At 45.2% G+C, this 21,329-nt stretch overlaps 1 pseudogene; it reads right to left on the bottom strand.

Annotated features, from left to right (window-relative positions):
- Positions 1-11,050: 11,050 nt before the first annotated feature.
- LOC148054093 (methionine--tRNA ligase, mitochondrial-like) lies at positions 11,051-12,058 on the bottom strand (annotated as a pseudogene).
- Between the last annotated feature and the right edge of the window lie 9,271 nt (positions 12,059-21,329).

Consider the following 21,329-nt stretch of genomic DNA (forward strand, 5'->3'; position numbering starts at 1 on the left):
CCCTTCACAGTCCTTTTTGGTGCCCAACGTGGGGCCCAAGGGTTTCAAGATAACAGCAGTTTTTATCAGAGTGTGCTAGACTAAATTTATAGTAGTTATACCTGCTTATTTATTATTTGGCAGATTGCTAGTTGCTGTTGCTGGTCAAGATGTTGACTTGTTTGCTCTCTATATTGGTTTATTTGTTCCCTCACCTGCTCTGTCGCATGTTCTCTCTCTTGCTGTATATTAAACACCAGGGCTTGTTAATGGCTGCTTTCGACTTTTTTTGTTTGCTCTGTTATCACTTTGTTTTCCTGTGTTAGGTTGACCCTGGCTGGACACCAAGTGCCCACCAAAGCCACTCTATCACTCCCCCTCCTCAGCTGAACAGGGGAGAGAAAATATAACAAAAGGCTCATGGGTCAAGATAAGGACAGGGAGAGATCATTCACCAATTACTGTCAGGGGCAAAACAGACTCAGCTTGGGGAAATTAGCTTAATTTATTACCAGTCAAATCAGAGTAAGGTGATGAGAAAAAAAACCCTAAATCTTAAAACACCTTCTGCCCACCCCTCCCTTCTTCCCAGGCTATAACTTTACTCCCAGTTTTCTCTACCTCGTCCCCCTGAGTGGAACAGGGGGACAGGGAATGAGGGTTGTAGTCAGTTCATCACATGTTGTTTCTGCTGCTCCTTCCTCCTCAGGGGGAGGACTCCTCAAACTCTTCCCCTGCTCCAGTGTGGGGTCCCTCCCACAGGAGACAGTCCTCCACAAACTTCTCCAACGTGGGTCCTTCCCACAGGCTACAGTTCTTCACAAACTGCTCCAGCGTGGGTCCCTTCCACAGGGTGCAGTCCTTCAAGAACAGACTGCTCCACCGTTAACTTCCATGGGCTGCAGGGGGACAGCCTGTCTCACCATGGTCTTCACCACAGGCTGCAGGGGAATCTCTGCTCTGGTGCCTGGAGCACCTCCTCCCCCTCCTTCTTCACTGACCTTGGTGTCTGCAGAGTTGTTTCTCTCACATATTCTTACTCCTCTCTCCAGCTGCAATTGCACAGTTGTTTTTTTTTCTTTCCCCTTCTTCAATATGTTATCACAGAGGTGCTACCGCCATCACTGATTGGCTCAGCCTTGGCCAGCGGCAGGTCCGTCTTGGACCTGGCTGGCATTGGCTCTGTCGGACGTAGGGGAAGCTTCTAGCAGCTTCTCACAGAAGCTGCCCCTATATCCCGCTGCTACCAAAACCTTGCTATGCAAACCCAATGCATTTCCTTTGCCTGGGAGAGCTATGATAAAATCACTGGCCTTCAGCCTAATCTGGTATTTGGACCCTGCATTGCTGCTGTCCCAGAGACAATTAACAATTATACCTTTTTTCTCTTCTCCTCCTGGAGCCACTCTGTGGGGGAAAGGAAGAATAGCACTTCCCCCTTCTCCTCCAGGGTAGATGTTTCCTGCTTTGTTACAATGGCCCTTCAGTTCCTTGAACATCCCTGTGTAACCAGAATGCTCATATTGGTGTGTGCTGTGAGTGAATCTCAGTTTTACTTTTCCTAAGGTTAAACAACTGTCTGGCAATACCAGGAGCAGGAGGAAGAATCAGAAGAGGCAGCCTGTTCTGCAGCAGAGCAGCCATAAGAACAAGAGAGGGAAGAGACAGAAACCATAAGAGTTGGAAACCACCCAGTTCCTATCCCTGAGCAAGCTGAGAGATATGCAGAAAGATTACGGCCATTATCCAAGCAAGCAAATTATCACCTGCTTGCTCCAAAGCTGGGATAGTGGGGCCCACAGTCAGGAATTAGAGGACAAGGAAGCCTGGCAGCTGGGATCCCTAGCTAGGGACTGGAGAGCTGACAAATGGATCAGAAAAGGGGGCAACAATCTACAGCCTCTGAAGGTGGCTTCTGTCAAGTGTGAAGGCAAGGTATCGATCACCTTAAGGAAGATGTTGTAAACTACCAAGGCAAGTGGACTACTGCAGAGGAAGGTGCCCAGTATTTGAAAGAATTAGCAGTGGTAGAGGTGGTATACAGTGACCTGGAAAACAACCAGCCCTCCAAATATCCTGATGACATCCGGTGCATGCAGTCTATGTGGTGGAATCATAGAATGGTTTGGGTTGGAAGGGACCTTAAAGATCATCTAGTTCCAACCCCCCTGCCATAGGCAGAGACACCTTCCACTAGATCAGGTTGCTCAAAGCCCCATCCAATCTGGCCTTGAACACTTCCAGGGAGGGGGCATCCACAACTTCTCTGGGCAACCTGTTCCATTGCCTCACCACCCTCATAGTGAAGAATTTCTTCCTTATATCTAATCTAAATCTACTCTCTTTCAGTTTAAAGCCATTACCCCTTGTCCTATCACTATGCTCCCTTCTAAAAAGTCCCTCTCCAGCTTTCTTGTAGGCCCCCTTCAGGTACTGGAAGGCTGCTATAAGGTCTCTCCAGAGCCTTCTCTTCTCCAGGCTGAACAACCCCAACTCTCTCAGCCTGTCCTCACAGGAGAGGTGCTCCAGCCCACTGATCATCTTCATGGCCCTCCTCTGGACTCACTCCAACAGGTCTATGTCCTTCTTATGTTGGGGGTCCCCGAGCTGGACGCAGAACTCCAGGTGGGGCCTCACAGGAGCGGAGTAGAGGGGGAGAATCACCTCCCTCGACCTGCTGGTCACGCTTCTTTTGATGCAGCCCAGGATACGGTTGGCTTTCTGGGCTGCAAGCGCATGTTGCCGGGTCATGTTGAGTTTCTCATCAACCAACACCCCCAAGTCCTTCTCCTCAGAGCTGTTCTCTATCCATTCTCCATCCAGCCTGTATTTGTGCTTGGGATTGCCCCGACCCAGGTGCAGGGCCTTGCACTTGGCCTTGCTGAACTTCATGAGGTTCGCACAGGCCCACTTCTCCAGCCTGTCAGGGTCCCTCTGGATGGCATCCCTTCCCTCCAGCGTGTCGACCGTACCACATAGCTTGGTGTCGTCGGCAAACTTGCTGAGGGTGCACTCAATCCTACTGTCCATGTCCCCGACAAAGATGTTAAATAATACTCGTCCCAATACAGACCCCTGAGGAACGCCACTCGTCACTGGTCTCCAGTTGGGCATTGAGCCGTTGACCGCAACTCTTTGAGTGCGACCATCCAGACAATTCCTTATCCACCGAGTGGTCCATCCGTCGAATCCATGTCTCTCCAATTTAGAGACAAGGATGTCGTGCGGGACAGTGTCAAATGCTTTGCACAAGTCCAGGTAGATGCCATCTGTTGCTCTTCCCTTATCCACCAACGCTGTAACCCCATTGTAGAAGGCCACCAGATTTGCCACGATTTGCCCTTAGTGAAGCCATGTTGGCTGTCACCAATCACCTCCTTGTTTTCCATGTGCCTTAGTATAGTTTCCAGGAGGATCTGCTCCATGATCTTGCCAGGCACAGAGGTGAGGCTGACTGGCCTGTAGTTCCCCGGGTCTTCCTTTTTTCCCTTTTTAAAAATGGGGGTTATGTTTCCCCTTTTCCAGTTAGCGGGAGCTTCACCGGACTGCCATGACTTCTCAAATATGATGGATAGTGGCTTAGCAACTTCATCCGCCAGTTCCCTTAGGACCCGCGGATGCATCTCATCAGGTCCCATGGACTTGTGCACCTTCAGGTTCCTTAGATGGTGTCGAACCTGATCTTCTCCTACAGTGGGCAGTTCTTCATTCTCCCAGTCCCTGCCTTTACGTTCTGTGACTTGAGTGGTGTGGCTAGAGCACTTGCCGGTGAAGACTGAGGCAAAAAAGTCATTCAGTACCTCAGCCTTCTCCATATCCTGGGTAACCAGGTCTCCCGTTTCCTTCCGGAGAGGGCCCACATTTTCCCTAGTCTTCCTTTTATCACTGACATACTTATAGAAGCTTTTCTTGTTGCCCTTGACATCCCTGACCAGATTTAATTCTGTCAGGGCTTTAGCTTTCCTAACCTGATCCCTGGCTGCTCAGACAATTTCTCTGTATTCCGCCGAGGCTACCTGTCCTTGCTTCTACCCTCTGTAGGCTTCCTTTTTGAGTCTGAGTTTGTCCAGGAGCTCCTTGTTCATCCATGCAGGCCTCGTGGCGTTTTTGCCTGACTTCCTGCTTGTTGGGATGCATCGCTCCTGAGCTTGGAGGAGGGGATCCTTGAATATTAACCAGCTTTCTTGGGCCCCTCTTTCCTCCAGGGCTTTATCCCATGGTACTCTACCAAGCAGATCCCTGAAGAGGTCAAAGTCTGCTCTCCTGAAGTCCAGGGTAGTGAGCTTGCTGTGCACCCTCCTCGGTGCCCTAAGGATCTTGAACTCCACTATTTCATGGTCACTGCAGCCAAGGCTGCCCTTGAACTTCACATTCCCCACCAGCCCCTCGTTGTTGGTGAGAACAAGGTCCAGCATAGCACCTCTCCTCATTGGTTCCTCTATCACTTGGAGAAGAAAGTTATCATCAATGCATTCCAGGAACCTCCCGGATTGCTTATGCCCTGCTATGTTGTCCCTCCAACAGATATCTGGGTGGTTCAAGTCCCCCATGAGGACCAGGGCTTGTGAACATGAGGCTGCTCCTATCTGTCTATAGATGGCCTCATCCGCTCGGTCTTCCTGGTCAGGTGGCCTGTAGCAGACCCCCACTATAATGTCACCTGTCCCTGCCCTCCCTTTAATCCTGACCCATAAGCTCTCAGTCGGCTCCTCATCCATCCCCAGGCAGAGCTCCATGCACTCCAGCTGGTCATTGACATAGAGGGCGACATCCCGGCCTCATCTCTTCTGCCTGTCTTTCCTAAAGAGCCTGTATCCTTCCATTCCAACACTCCAGTCATAAGAGCCATCCCACCACATCTCCGTGATGCCAATAAGATCATATCCCTGCAGGCGTGCACATGTCTCTAACTCCTCTTGTTTATTCCCCATGCTATGTCCGTTTGCATAGAGGCATTTAAGTTGGGCCCCCAATGAAGCTGAATTGAAAGGGTTAAAATCCACAAGAGTAAGAAAGATGTTGTAAATACCTTAGTTACTCAATTAGATAAGAAGACATCCTGTTGTGATTTAAGGATGTTGTAAATACCTTATTAGACAAGAGGACTGTCTGATGTGATTTAGGGAGTAGCTAGAAGAACAGCTATAAGATAAGGGGGGCTCCGGGATAATCTTGTTACAGACAACTCGGCCTTGGGAGAACAGATGCACGGAACCATGGAGATAGGAAGTTACAGAAGAATGACAGCAACAGCCTTGAAGGACACCGTTTACGTGATCCTAGGACTGAGTTTGCACAGAAGCAAGGGTCAGTCAGCGAGCAGAGTGAAGACGACTACGAGCCTTCATCTGAAGACCCCCAAAGACCACTTGAAGACCACCATGGGAGATGGCTGTGCATGCGGATCGGACATTTGCATATGTTAATAAGTCCCTGGAACTCTCATGTTTATGTAAACGATTTCTCAGAAATCCTATGAAAATGTAGGATTTCATAGTATATAATCTCTGAAAGTCCACCAAATCAGTGGAGCACTTATGGTGGAGAATCCCCAGTGCTGCCCAGCGCTGCAATAAAGGATACCTGCTTAATAGTAACTTCGTTGCTATTGAGTTTCATTTCAGGGACTCTCTGAATACTCCGTTTCCCCCTCGGGGAGATTCGGACTGTGAGGAGAAGCATCCGTGAATTTTTGTATCAGAATTACTGGCTGGAGTGGCTGGTATTCCTTTGTGCTGCTCTTCAGGTGCTCTCCTGCTGACCTGTGATCCTTCTCTGGGCTCTGGGCATCTATTGCTGGCACTGGCATCAAACTGGTAAGAGTGGGATGGACTGAGGTTCCCCTCCCCCAGCAACTTTAGTTTAAAGCCCTTGTAAGAGGAATATAGATAGCGAGTAAATCTTACGTCTCTTCAGATGCTGGGAACCCCATGTTTGTGAAGCATCGGATGATCCCTGGATGGATTTCTTCCATTGCACACTGCACAGATCCCATACCTGGAGAGAATCTCCCTTCTCCCCACCCATTTAAGTCATCTGAGTTATTATAGGATTTTTCTTACAAGGAAAACAACTCTGTTCATCATTTCTATTGTAAAACAGAAAGGATGTCCACATAAGAACTTTTTGCTGCACTTTTAGGTAAAGGCAAGGCTACGCAGGTGGCGTAGTCGCCTGTACCAAGTGGGAGCTGCCTGCGGGCTCCTCTGTTACAATGAGCTGGCTGAGTTTTTCCTGAGGCCAAGAGATTTGTTCAGCACAACACAGGCCTGAAGGCCAAGCTGTACATGCAGCATAGCACAGCACAGGCCTGGGTCTACTCAGGTTAACTGTTACATGGATCACTAACCCGTTGATGTACAATGGTCTCCTAGTCAGGATTAAAACACAGGGTGAAGCCCCTGAACACCTGCAATACATCAACATCATCGTCATGTGGGGCAACATGGAAGAGGAAGTGTTTGAGAAATGGAAAAGAATAATCCAGGTCCTTCTGAAAGCTGTTTTTTTCATTAAAAAAAGCAAGGTTAAAGGACCTGCAAAAGAGATCCAGTTTTTAGGAATAAAATAGCAAGATGGACATAGTCACATCCCTATGGATGTCATCAGTAAGATAACAACTGTGTCCCTGCCAGCTAATAAAAAACAAATCCAAACTTTCCTAGGCCTTGTGGATTTCTGGAGAATGCATATTCCAGGTTATATATGGAGAATGCATATTTTTGGAGAATGCATAGTCCAGGTTATATATGTCCATACAGGACACCCAGGTGATCAGGCCCAGTCGGCGTGGATTTATGAAAGGCAGGTCCTGCTTGACTAACCTGATCTCCTTCTATGACAAGGTGACCCACTTAGTGGATGAGGGAAAGGCTGTGGATGTTGTCTACCTGGACTTTAGTAAAGCCTTTGACACTGTCTCCCACAGCATTCTCCTGGAGAAACTGGCTGCTCATGGCCTGGACTGGCACACGCTTTGCAGGGTAAAAAACTGGCTGGATGGCCGGGCCCAAAAAGTTGTGGTGAATGGAGTTAAATCCAGTTGGCAGCCGGTCACAAGTGATGTTCCCCAGGGCTCAGTATTGGGGCCAGTTCTGTTTAATATCTTTATCAGTGATCTGGACGAGGGGATCGAGTGCACCCTCAGGAAGTTTGCAGATGACACCAAGTTGGGTGGAAGTGTTGATCTGCTGGAGGGTAGGAAGGCCCTACAGAGGGATCTGGACAGGCTGGATTGATGGGCTGAGGCCAAGTATATGAGGTTCAACAAGGCTAAGTGCTGGGTCCTGCACTTCGGTCACAACAACCCCAGGCAATGATACAGGCTTGGGAAGGAGTGGCTGGAGAGCTGCCTGGCAGAAAAGGACCTGGGGGTGTTCGTCGACAGCCGGCTGAATATGAGCTGGCAGTGTGCCCAGGTGGTCAAGAAGGCCAATAGCATCCTGGCTTGTGTCAGAAATAGTGTGGCCAGCAGGACTAGGGAAGTGATCGTCCCCCTGTACTCGGCACTGGTGAGGCCGCACCTCGAGTACTGTGTTCATTTTTGGGCCCCTCACTACAAGAAGGACATTGAGGTGCTGGAGCATGTCCAAAGAAGGGCAATGAAGTTGGTGAAGGGTCTAGAGAACAAGTCTTACGAGTAGTGGCCAAGGGAACTGGGGTTGTTTAGTCTGGAGAAGAGGAGGCTGAGGGGAGACCTTATTGCTCTCTACAACTACCTGAAAGGAGGTTGTGGTGAGGTGGGGGTCGGTCTCTTCTCCCTAGTAACAAGCGATAGGACGAGAGGAAACGGCCTCAAGCTGCGCCAGAGGAGGTTTAGGTTGGATATTAGGAAAAATTTCTTCACCGAAAGGGTGGTCAAGCATTCGAACAGGCTGCCCAGGGAAGTGGTTGAGTCCCCATCCCTGGAGGTATTTAAAAGACGGGTAGATGTGGTGCTTAGGGACATGGTTTAGTGGTGGACTTAGGAGTGCTAGGTTAACGGTTGGACTTGATGATCTTAAAGGTCTTTTCCAACCTAAACAATTCTATGATTCTATGATTATATGATTCTATAGTCAGCTTGTCAGTCCTCTCTATCAAGCAACCTGAAAGATGAAGTGTTTTGACTGGGACCCTCAGCAGCGACAAGCCTTTGAACAGATCAAACAGGAAAAAATTCACGTGGTAGCCCTTGGGCCAGTCCAGACAGGACCAGCTGTGAGAAATGTGCTCTAAACTGCAGCTTGGGAGCATGGCCTCACCTGGAGACTCTTGCAGAAAACATCAGGAGAAACCCAAGGTTGACATCTAGGGTTTTGAAACTGGAGATATAGAGGATCTGAGGCCTGCTACACCCTGACTGAAAAAGAGATACCAGCAGCATATGAGGGGGTTCGAGCTGCTTCAGAGGTAGTCGGTACAGAAGCACAGCTCCTCTTGGCAACGCAATTGCCTGTGCTGCACTGGATGTTCAAAGGAAACGTCCCCTCTATGCATCATGCAGCTGACGACTCGTGGACTAAGTGGGTAGCGTTGATCATGCAACAGGCTCAAATGGGGAAACCCATCCGCCCAGGAATCATGGAAGAGATCATGGACTTGTCAGAAGGCAGAGATTGCGGAGCATTGCCCAAGGAGGTGACCCGTGCCGAGGAGGCCTCACAGTATAATAAATTACCAGAAAATGAGAAGCAATATGGTCTCTTTACTGATGGGTCCTGTTGTGTTGTAGGAAACCATCGGAAGCAGAAAACTGCTGTGTGGAGTCCCACATGATACGTTGTCGAAGACACTGAAGAAGAAGGTGAGTCCTGTCAGTTTGCAGAAGTGAAAGCCATCCAGCTGGCCCTAGAGATCATTGAATGAGAAAAGTGGCCAGTACTCTGTCTCTATACTGACTCCTGGATGGTGGCAAATGCCCTGTGGGGGATGGCTACAGCAATGGAAACAGACCAGCTGGCAGCGCATAGGTAAACCCATCTGGCCTGCTGCATTGTGGCAAGGCATGGCTGCCTGGGTAGAAAACATTATTGTAAAGATACATTTACATTTATCTTTATGCCGTTAAAGATAATAAAAAATGTTTTTACAAATATATCAGCGACAAAAGAAGGGCCAAGGAGAATCTCAGTCCTTTGTTGGATGTGGAGGGAAACATTGCCACAAAGGATGAGGAGAAGGCTGAGGTACTTAATGCCTTCTTTGCCTCAGTCTTTAATAGTCAGACTGGTCATCCTCGGGGTTTTCAGGCCCCTGAGCCAGGAGATGGAGACAGGATGCAGAATGAAGCCCCAGTTGTCGAAGAGGTGGCAGTCACCGACCTGCTTCTCCACCTGAATGCTCACAAGTCTATGGGGCCAGATGGAATCCACCCAAGGATACTGAGGGAGCTGGCAGAGGAGCTTGCCAAGCCACTCTCCATCATTTATCAGCAGTCCTGGTCAACCGGGGAGGTCCCAGATGACTGGAAGCTAGCAAATGTGACGCCCCTCTACAAGAAGGGTCGGAAGGAGGATCCGGGGAACTACAGGCCTGTCAGCCTGACCTCGGTGCTGGGGAAGGTCATGGAGCAGATCATCCTGAGTGCCATCACGCGGCATGTGTGGGACAACTGGGGGATCGGGCTCAGCCAGCATGGGATTATGAAAGGGAGGTCCTGCTTGACTAACCTGATCTCCTTCTGTGACAAGGTGACCCACTTAGTGGATGAGGGGAAGGCTGTGGATGTTGTCTACTTGGACTTTAGTAAGGCCTTTGACACTGTCTCCCACAGCAGTCTCCTGGAGAAACTGGCTGCTCATGGCTTGGATAAGTGCACTCTGCGCTGGGTTAAAAACTGGCTGGACGGCCGAGCCCAGAGAGTGGTGGTGAATGGAGTCAAATCCAGTTGGCGGCCGGTCACGAGTGGTGTTCCTCGAGGCTCAGTGTTGGGGCCGGTCCTGTTCAATATCTTCATTGATGATCTGGACATGATTTCCTCATGTCCTATCATTGATGATCTGGACATGATTTCCTCATGTCCTATCGCTGGTCACCAGAGAGAGGAGTTCAGCACCTCCCCCTCCACTGCCCCCCTTAGGAAGTTGTAGACTGCGATGAGGTCGCCCCTCAGTCTTCTCTTCTCCAAGCTGAACAAACCAAGTGGCCTCAGCCCCTCCTCATAAGTCTTGCCCTCAAGACCTTTCACCATCTTGGTTGCTCTCCTCTGGACAGGCACCCAAAACTGCACACAGTACTGGACGTGGGGCCACAGCAGTGCAGGACAATAAGGTCTCCCAACAGCCTTCTCTTCTCCAGGCTGAACAACAGCAACTCTCTTTCAGCCTTTCCTCACAGGAGAGGCATTCCATCCCTCTGATCATTTTTGTGGCCCTCCTCTGGACCCGCTCCAACAGGTCCATGTCCTTCCTGTGCTGAGTTCTCCAGAGCCGGATGCAGTACTCCAGGTGGGGTCTCGCCAGAGCAGAGGGGGAGAATCACCTCCCTCGACCTGCTGGCCACGCTTCTTTTGATGCAGCCCAGGATACAGTTGGCTTTCTGGGCTGCGAGAGCACATTGCTGGCTCATGTCCAGCTTTTCATCTATAAGTACCCGCAAATCCTTCTCCTCAGGGCTGCTCTCAATCCCTTCATCCCCCAGCCTGTATGGATACCGGGGATTGCCCTGACCCAGGACCCTGCACTTGGCCTTGTTGAACCTCATGAGGTTCACACAGGCCCACTTCTCAAGCTTGTCCAGATCCCTCTGGATGGCATCCCATCCCTCAGGCGTGTCAACCACACCACTCAGCTTGGTGTCATCTGCAAACTTGCTGAGGGTGCACTTGATCCCGCTATGTCATTGATGAAGATATTAAACAGCACTGGCCCCAGTACGGACCCCTGAGGGACACCACTCGTCACTGTTCTCCATCTGGACATCGAGCCATTGACCACTACCCTCTGGATGCGACCATCCAGCCAATTCCTTATCCACCGAACAGTCCGCCCATCAAATCCATATCCTTCCAATTTAGAGAGAAGGATATTGTGGGGGACTGTGTCAAAGGCCTTACAGAAGTCCAGATAGATGACATCCATAGCTCAAATTTTTAAAAATTTTTTTTCCAGGAGTTCCCGGAGGCTTTTATTTGCAGAAGCTGTTTGTCAGAGACTAGAGCTTTTTGGTTTCTATTTGATGCTGTCTTGACTTCTCTAGTCTGTGAAATAAGATGCCGGTGTCAGTTCCAAGCTGCCTCCCTTCAGAGGGACACGGCTTCCCATCGTAGTGTGGCAGAAATGTCAAACTTGAGAGACCTCTCTCTTCTGGCTCAACAGGCAGCCTGGAAAGCAACTTGTCTGCAGTGTGTGGGATCACGGGCTGCAAGAGGGTCCCATAAACACACAGGCATTCCAGCGTAACGTGGATGATGGTGTCAAGCCAGAGCTTATCTGCGGGGTCTTTTCGGTTGAGTTTCCAAGGTTTGTGTCTCTGGAAGAAACTGTTGGTCTGCCTTACGCACAGGGCAACACATTCTAAAGCCTTGTAGATCTGGAAACCTTCAAAATAACTAGCCACCTGCAGAGGCAGAGAAGCCACAGATGCCACAAACTCAGTGTTCAGCAGAAGCTCTACCCATGGCTTTCATCCCCCTGTAATCCAAGATCTTTGCAAAACAAGACTCTGAGAAACAAGGGTAAGTGTTGCTGAGGTTAATGCTGAGAGCTGTTGACCGATTCAGAAGCCCCCCAAGAGCATCTGCCAGTTCTGAATTCACTAGCTTAACAACCTTCTCATCATAATAGTCATAATCACGCTCAGGTACACCCTGCCTTAGCAGGAAGTACCGAAATCCATTTACTGTGTACTCTCCAATACAAGCAAAGGGGTCAGTCACATTGCCCAGGCTTTTGGACATCTTCTGCCCATGGACAGTCCAGTGGGAGTGCACAAAGATTCACTTGGGGGGAGCCAGTCCTGCTGCCATCAGCAGCGCTGGCCAGTAGACAGCATGAAACTTGAGGATGTCCTTGCCCACAACATGGTGTGCAGCAGGCCACCACTCACCGTGTGTCTCGGGGTAGCCCACCACGCTCAGGTAGTTCACCAAAGCATCTACCCATCACTTGCTCTTGTTAAATTTCATACAGTTGGTGATTGCCCAGCTCTCTAGTCTATCCAGATCTCTCTGTAAGGCCTCTCTACCCTCGAGGGAGTCCACAGCTCCTCCTAGTTTAGTATCGTCAGCAAACATACTTAATGTATATTCAACTCCTGCACCCAGATAATTTATAAAAACATTAAAGAGCACTGGCCCTAAAATTGAGCCCTGGGGAACCCCACTGGTGACTAGCCACCAGCCTGATGCAACCCCATTTACTAGAACTCTTTGAGCCTGACCCATCAAGCAATTGCTCGCTCAACGTATTATGGACTTGTCTAGCTGCATTCTGAACATTTTGTCCAGAAGGATACTGTGAGAGACAGTATCAAAAGCTTTGCTTCTCTTGGTCAACTAGATGGGTGACCCTGTCATAAAAGGAAATTAAGTTTGTTAAGCAGGACTTTCCCCTTGTGAACCCATGCTGGCTATGACCAATGACTGCATTGTGTCTCAAGTGTTTTTCAATAACTCCCAGAATAACCTTTTCCATAATTTTACCAGGCACTGAAGTGAGACTGACAGGCCTGTAATTACCAGGGTCTTCCTTCCTACCCTTCTTGAAAATTGGGACTACATTTGCCAGCTTCCAGTCGACTGGGACCTCTCCAAACTCCCAAGACCGTTGAAAAATAATGGAGAGAGGTCCCGTTATAACATCAGCCAGCTCTTTCAGTATCCTGGGATGAATCCCATTGGGCCCCATATACTTATGCGCATTCAGGCAGAGCAGCAAGTCTCGAACAAGTTTAGGGTCGGCTAAGAGTTTAGCATTCCCCTAGTCACGGTCTTCCAGCACAGGGCTCCCAGGACCCATCATCGGTGTTGAAGACAGAGGTGAAGAAGGCATTAAACGTCTCTGCTTTGTCTACGTCCCTATTTGTGAGGTGAATGACCTCATCAAGTTACAGACCAATGTTATCTCTGATCCTCCTTTTGCTGTTAACATATTTAAAAAAGCCCTTTTTGTTGTCCTTCACAGTGCTGGCCAGCTTGAACTCTAATCGAGCTTTGGCCGCACGAATTTTCTCCCTACAGTGGTGAACAGCATCTCTGTAGTCCTCCTGTGTCACCTGTCCTTGCTCCTAATGTCCATACACTTTCCTTTTCCACCTAAGTTCTAGAAGAAGATCCCTGCTCAGCCAAGCCGGCCTTCTGCCCTGCTTGCTTGACTTCCGACACTTTGGAATTGCCTGTGCTCTTAAGAGATGGCTCTTAAAAAGTGACCAGCATTCATGGACCCCAATACCTTCAAAAGCAGATTCCCAGGGGACCTTACTAACTAGCTCCTTCAGCAGCCCGAATTCTGCTCTCCCTATATCCAGGGTCGAAGTTTTGCTGGCAGTTTTTCTCATATCGCCAACGATTTGAAACTCAACTACTTTGTGGTCTCTGTGTCCAAGACAACCACCAGTCACCACTTCACTCACGAGTCCCTCTCTGTTTACAAACAACAGATCTAGGAGGGCACCTTTCCTAGTCGGCTCCCTTAGTACCTGTACCAAGAAGTTATATCTTCAGCGTGCTTCAAGTACAAGTATACATGCTTTGTTTGCCAAATCTCTCATGGCTTTGTATTCCCATTGCACTTTTTATTGAGGGTCTTCTGTGTAATTAATTACAGTAATTAATCTTCCCGTCACTTTTATGAAGAAGGAGGTGTTTCTCCCAGGTCAGCTGTGGTTTAAAAGTATCACAGTATCTATTTTACAGATGGTAAACCAAGACACAGAAGTTCAGAGACAGCAAATAAATGCTAGAGCAGGGTAGAGTCCCATTCCCCCCTCTAACCATGAGGCATATTGTCTCTCCTAAGCATATACTAATCTCAAACAGGCTTCTTAAAAGAGCAGATCTTCCCTATATGAATGAGGGCAATATATCTGTTTTAGTGAGTGCTCTCTGTTTCTATGACCCTACTTACTTAAAAAATTTAGATCTATGATATAGATAATGTTATCGTTTTTGTTTTCCTACTGTAACTGCAGGACAATTCAGTTTGAATGCAAGATGCAGCCCTTGGACAGCTGGAAGAAGTTTTAAATGTTAATTCTGGTTAAGAGTTGGTTCTACAGGGCCTTACAGTCTAGTTCACTGTAACTGTTTTTTGATACTCTGCTGGCCTCTAGAGGGATAATTTTTACACAGGCTAAGGCAGTAACCCAGGGAACTGAAGCACTGCAGCCTGCTCTTGGATTTTTCTTGCCAGGCAATTCTTTTCTGTTTGCAAGGCTTTTAAGTAATGAGTTTTTGTAGCTCTTTGGAAACACTTTTCTTCTATGATTTTCCTTCTGCCTGGGCAATAGATTTAAGGTATTTTCCTTCTGCTTGAAGATATAAGGGTAGAAAGTCCTAGCAATAAATGCCTCAACTACTGAAGTGAGAAGTTCTGAGGAAAAGGTGCCAGAGGGTCAGAGAGAGATGTGCATAAAATACCTTGTTTTATGTATAACATTCATTCATATTTTAAAAGCTCTTAAATGCTGAGAATTCTTCTCATTAATCCTGTCATGCTTAGTGAAAAACACTACTACGTTGTGAAAAAAAGACCATGTCATTAAAACTCCTGGAAAGCAGCAAATCTCCCTTGGCTTTTTCTTCTTTCTGTTTCTCTGCTTGCTGTGAGAGTTTGCTATATTCTGTACTTCATTCCCAGGCTCCACCTTTTTATTTTCTCCAGAATAAATGTATTAAACATTTAAAAAACACTAAACAGAAAGGTTGAGTATTTGCTACCCAGAGTAGATAACGGGTTATAAGCAGTAACTGCTTACAGGGAACTTAGTGGTTTTGTTCAATATTAAGTACACATTTTCCTAATGCTTCGTTGTACCTTTCCATAACTTCACAGCATAGTGGGCATCTTGGTACATTTATATAAAGGCCTGAGTAATTTGATCCAAATTTATCCATACCCTGTATCAAAAACTGACAGCATACATCCTCCAGTTCCCCAAGTCTGTCCTAGCCCGTTGCCTCCACTCCTGACAGGCAGTTCTCTCCCAATTGAAATTTCTCTTGTCTCCTGATGCTATCTCTATTACCACCCTGTTGGCAGTTTTCCATGTGGAGTGAAGTCTGTTTGCTGGACCCCAACTTAAAAAAATTTGTAATTCCTCTGTGACTACTGATGCAATAATCATAGAATATGCTTATATTAGCTTCTCCTTTTCCCGACACTCTTTGATCAAAATAATGACAGTTTAAGAAGGAAATAAAAAGCTACATGCACAAGCAAAGCAAAATAAGGAATTCATTCACTACTTCCCATCAGCAGGAAGATGTTTAGCCATTTCATAGAAAGCAGGGCTTTATCACATGTAACAGTTGCTTAGGAAGACAAATGCCATAACCACAAATGTCCCCCCTTCCTCAAGCTTTTATTGCTGAGCATGATGTCATATGGTATGGAATATTCCTTTGGTCAATTTGGGTCAGTTGCCCTGACTATGTCCCTTCCCAACCGCTTGTCCACCCCCTGCCTACTCACATTTGTTGGGGAGGGAAGGGAGAGAGAAAGCCTTGACACTTTGCAAGCACTGTTCAGCAGTAGCCAAAACATTGATGTGTTATCAACATTGCTCTAGATACAAATACGAAGCACAGCACTATGAAGGCTGCTATGGGGAAGTTAACTTCATAGCTTCATCCCAGTCAGACCCAGTACAAGAGACAGGACTGTTTAATGAAGGACATTGTTAGCCTTCGTTGTTGAGGAAACTGGAAAGTATTTACTGAATGGAGCAGAGCTAGTGTGGTGAAATGCTGCCACTGACAACTGAATTTTCTCTGACACATTTATTGTGTAGTACATCACCAAGAATTTAACAGGTAATCACTTGCTATGTGCTGGGGTCTCACAGAACTGCAGAGCACTCACAATAGCTGCAAAAGTCAATTGGACTGGTATATGTAACATGCTTGCTAATGCTAAAAAGTCTGAAAAATATGAAATCCTAGCAGCGTTAAATTAGCCTCAAATTATTGCACCCAAAATACACAGGCCCTTTGGACATTAATCTTTCTGTGCTTCAGTTCCCATGTTTTATAATAGTCCCAGTCTTGACAGGCTTCTTATAAATGCAATCATGTCCATAATGCACTCAAGTATTATAATAAGAAGTAAAACAGAGAGACCTGTGAGCAATTTATTAATTCTGTCTTCAAAGTTGAGTCTGAATTATTCAAAAGGCATGTGCAGAACAATGAGAATGGGACAAACTGATGACTAGCAGCCCAGTCTGTAAGCTCTCACCATACCCCAAGGCACACATGCAAGTGAACCCAAAGAAGATTTTTATGGGCAGTGGAAATTCTGATGTTAACTTTAAGGAATTGACTTTGCAATTTCATTGTGCATTTTTAACTCTACATATGTGCACCACAGAGCAAAATACTGCCATTCCTAATAGTTTTGCTTTTCAGGATCCTTATAGTCCTAGCTATAATTGGAGGTTCCTAAAATATTCCTTATATTCCTAGGCTTCTCTATCTCTGGAAAAATGTTTGTGGGTTTTCTAAACCATATAATCTTTTATGTCTAAATCATAGAAATAGGTCTTTATTTATCCATAAACACAAACCTCACTCCCTCCCAAACCGAGAGTAAAATCAAGAGCTTTGCATTCTATAGCTTTGTTCTGTCCTTACCTGATTGGTTTTCAATTTTGTAAGCAGTCATTTACTGATTCAGTTGATGACTATTTAGCTTCTGCTTTGTTTTTACCTCCCTACCCCCTGCTCTATCCTTTTTCGTTCTGAGGATGTTCTTTCTTGTATTTCAGTTAAATTATTTCTCTGACAATGCTAGGATTCACAGCTTCAGAAGTCAGAAAAATTGCCTCATAGTATGCACAACATCTTATATTATTTTCCTAATACCATATGAGATGTTTTCTCAACTTTTCTCTAAGTGGTACTTAAATTTGCAGTATGTCTCATTTTAAGTTTATCAAATACCACAGAGCTTTCTCTTCTACCAGGAAAGGAAACCCCATAAATATTTAATGGTTATCATTCAGTATGTTCCTTACTTCAAAGGTACTCCTATGATCTTTACTGGAATTTCCCTTATTGAAGATATAACCATCAAAACTGTTGTTACATATAATCTTCACTGGAAAAGCAGAAGGTTGACTAGATACAATATACATTTACAATGGCCATAAGGATATGGTTGAAAGATCACACTTGTGGATGTAAGCCTTGGGGTGTAAGCTTTCCTTACTATTGCTATCCATATAAACAAAAGGAATTCTGCAGTATACCCCTCTCACAGCCTGTAGGACATTTCTCATTCACCAGATGGAAAATGGGTTGATTGTAATGAAGCCAACAAATAACTATATCATGCATGCTCTTTATTTGATGTGCTATGCTTCTTTGTGCTCCTGCTCTCTAGTTCATAGAGGCCAAATATGGTCCTTGGGTGAAACAGGAGACTAGAGGACTGCTGGGTTCTTCAGGATTTGTAACTTTCAGATGTTTTTACACAACTGTTCAAAACCGAGATGTTGGTGAATGGCTTTCATTTTGCTTTTCTACAGTGCTCTCTCCTGCTCCTGTGCCCCCCTTCCTTTGTGTGATATTTGAGATGGTTTTAAGATAAGGGTATATATTGTCTATCCATTTTATTGTGGCTCTGGATCCAATCAGTGCTGCTACTGGTTGAGTGAACATTTCTGTCTAGTAGCTTTTCACAAACTTCTTCATGCTCTCTAAGTCATTGTGTCTTCTGCAAAAATGTTTGACACTGTTGGATTGAATGAAACAGAAACCGTCAAATTATTTTCTGAACTCTGATAATGAAAAGGAGTAATATGAAAAAGTAAATCATTACTTTGAAAAGACCTCTATGTTGTGTCTCATAAATGGGCCTTCAGATGTTCTTTAGTTTGATGAAATGTATTCATTTTTATTATTCTTCCTAATACCTAATAATGAAACATTCTATTTATATGCAGTGCTTTATCTTCAAAGTGCCTTGAAAACATTTGTTATCTGAACATCTGCAGGACTGGATGTCCTTGGGCCTATTGGCCCAAAGGTTTGCAGCATATTTTTAACCATTCTTGTCTGCAGATTCAAACATGCAATAGCAAAATAATACGTTTCTGTATGACAAAAAAAATTTCATTTGATTATTTTGTAACTGGAGTTTTTGAATACATGTTACTTGGTACCTTTAATCTCAGAATCATGTAAAAGTCAAGTGCAACACAAATGTATCTAAAGATCCAGCATCCCAGTTGGACGTATTTACCATGTTCTTCCTTTACCATGATGTACTTGCATTTTTCACTGGTATTTGTTCCCTCACAATCTAATTACAGGAATTTAATGCCTTTCCTATTATGTAAGCTAGTCATGTTCAAGTTCTACAGAAGTCAAACTTTTCCTGTATGGATGTTGAGGGGGAAGTGTCAAGAAAGTTAAGCACAAGTGATTGAATAACTTGTGAAATGTTCCCTTTCCACACACAGTATCTAAGGCTGCAGTGGAAGTCTTCAGTATCTAACAGGGGTACAACCTGACAGCTGTTTGTGATTGCCCTATGTCAGAGATTATCATCTCCCAACTCTGGAGTTAGAATGATAACTGAGTGCTCCCTAATTCCCTGCCAGAAGAGTTGGCCATATTAATCTAGCAGTCACTTAGGGTGATTTACTGCAGTTTGCAGTGTTGAGTAGCTAAGGGGAGAACATTATCAGTCAGCAAAGCAGCTCAAGAAGTCCACAGCCTCCTCCACAGCTTCTCCCATGAATCCCTGTACAGCAATGCTGCTCAGGAGCAACTTTCCAAATCAATGAGATCACAGCACTGAAAAAATATTAATGAACTTGGAATCAAGTGAACAGTTTTGCTTTGGGACTTAGCATTCATTGGGATCTCACATTAATCTTACATGGAGTATGAGTTTATGCTGACTGAAACAGAAACAAACTATTTGCATAAACTTTTAAAGGAAGAGCATGATGATTCAGCCAACTCAAATTTGGAACTGAACTTTCATCTGCTCCTGAATGATTGGGCCTATTTGCCCTATTTGGACCTAATTATTTTTTCTTTTTTCACTTGGACCTTCTGGGGTTTGAGATTGGGAAATGGCAGATGAGTGTGTTTTACAGGAAAGTTTAAAGGAAAGAATTTGTGCACAACATGTTATCAATCATGTTTTGTAAATATGATTACAGCATTTACACTGCATCACATCAAAAAAACAAATGTTATGTGACAACTCCACCACTGTAAACTTTAAATAAGCTTTTTTAAAGTGTAGCGATCCATGTCTGATACTGGATGCCTGCTGTCAGCATTGAAAGCAGCAGCGCTCTGATCTTAAGGAGTTGGTAGCGGAGGGTGCAAATGCCAAGCAGTCAGTGGTGACTACTTAGGGGAGAAACAAAGATTCACTGTCACCTGCTCCATTTACACTGAGGAAGTTTGGCTTCTCTCCAGCTGTGCCTGTGATGAAATCATTATGGGTGTCTCGCTACAGCATCTGGAGTCATCTATGTTTAACCACTACTTCCCACTTAGTGCTCTACTTTGGTTAATCTCATTAGGTATTCTATTTATAGAATTCAGGTTTTTTTTCCTAGGATTTTACAGTGAATCCAACTTTTTGAATATTTCTATAAGGGTTCAGGCAAACCAAGTTTTTCACAATTACTGCTGGGGTCTGAATTTTCACTGGTGATTCAGACAAATCTGAGTGCAACCTATTTCTCGCTTTCATTTTTACCTGCTGTCACCATGATCCATTGTGTACATCTGGCAAGAAAAAAACATGGCTTTGAGGAATATAGAGTAATTGAGCATGATTTATTTTTCACTCAGTAGCCACATATGGACTCCCCTGTCAAGGATTCTGGGTAATGTAGTCCACCAGGCTTCTCCTTAGAGTCTCACAGGCTTCTCTTTTTGAGAAACAACCTATGCAGACAGCACATGCACAAAGTCCACTATTTGTTTTATATTAGGTACCTGTGCCTAGGGCTCTTTATAGCAGAATCTCTCATAACATTAACATTAGCCATCTGGTACTGTTTACTCTATGCAGCAGGACTTGTGGGGATAGGGAAGTGAAACGAGGACATGCACTAGAAAAGAAGTTTTGCCTCTGGGTGCTGGGATCTGGGATACAGGAACAATGGGATCAAAACTAGTTGGGAATTGGGATTTCTGTTGTGAAGGAAATTCCAATGGTTTGAAACAAAGCTTATTCCAAAACAGAACAAAACCCTAAAATACCTCTGTCAAACAAAAGTCTGATGGTTTAATGACTGTGACTACTAAAAAAAATTGTTTCAATATTAGTGTTTTGTTTCCTTAGAACTTTCCAAATTAGATTAAATTAACCCATGTGATAGATAACACCTATAAATATATAACTATTTAACATAGTATATATAGATTGCAGTGTCACATAAACTTGATATTTGTTACAATTTGAACATCTAAAGCTTAATCAAAATGATAAAATCAAAGTTACATATTCCAACCACTTCCTGACAATAATCTTGTGGAAGCCAATCTGTTCCCACAAAACTTTCTGAACCTGACAAACTGCATATTTTTAACTAGTCTAAGTAGGGACAGCAGCAGCTATCGTGTTACAGTTGTGGCTGATTGGATGCGGTTCCTTTGCTACCATCTGTAGGAGGTCAAGTCCTGTCTTGATAGCCCTATCCAGCACTGTTGTGCTAAACCCAAATATTCAAGTTTATAGACCAGGATTTAGCATATTAGCACTTTTTGTATCAATTTCCTCCTTCTGTTCAGTTTGGGAAGCCAAACTGCTGAGTTCTAGGCAGTTTCCATGGCACTACTGCCTAAGCAGAAATCTAGTGAATGAGTCTATTTTTCTCATCACTCCATCTCAGAAGAGCACAGTGGCCTTTTCTGATCTGCTTGTTCCTAGGTACAACCAGTATTAGACTTTCTCTAGGTAGCACTGATAAATAAGACAGGCTGGGAGTTATCATTGTAAAGACAAGAGTTTTGCCCAGAAGTGTCACAGGCAAATCTATCATAATTTTTATTTTGTGAAATATTTCCAGAGTAACAATCTAGTTGTTCCAGTTCTTCCTTGATTTGCTCAGGTGCACTTTGGTGCATCTCTTTGGAAACCAGTAGCTGGATTCACCAATTAGGAAAATGAAAGTAATTTTTTTATGCAGAGAAGTAAGCGTACTTTTGAACCAAGATGTTTATTCAGTCTTTTTGA

This window comes from Nipponia nippon, unplaced genomic scaffold, assembly GCF_047370975.1.
Source record: "Nipponia nippon isolate SJK-2023a ecotype South Korea unplaced genomic scaffold, ASM4737097v1 scaffold_34, whole genome shotgun sequence".
Classification (NCBI taxonomy): domain Eukaryota; kingdom Metazoa; phylum Chordata; class Aves; order Pelecaniformes; family Threskiornithidae; genus Nipponia; species Nipponia nippon.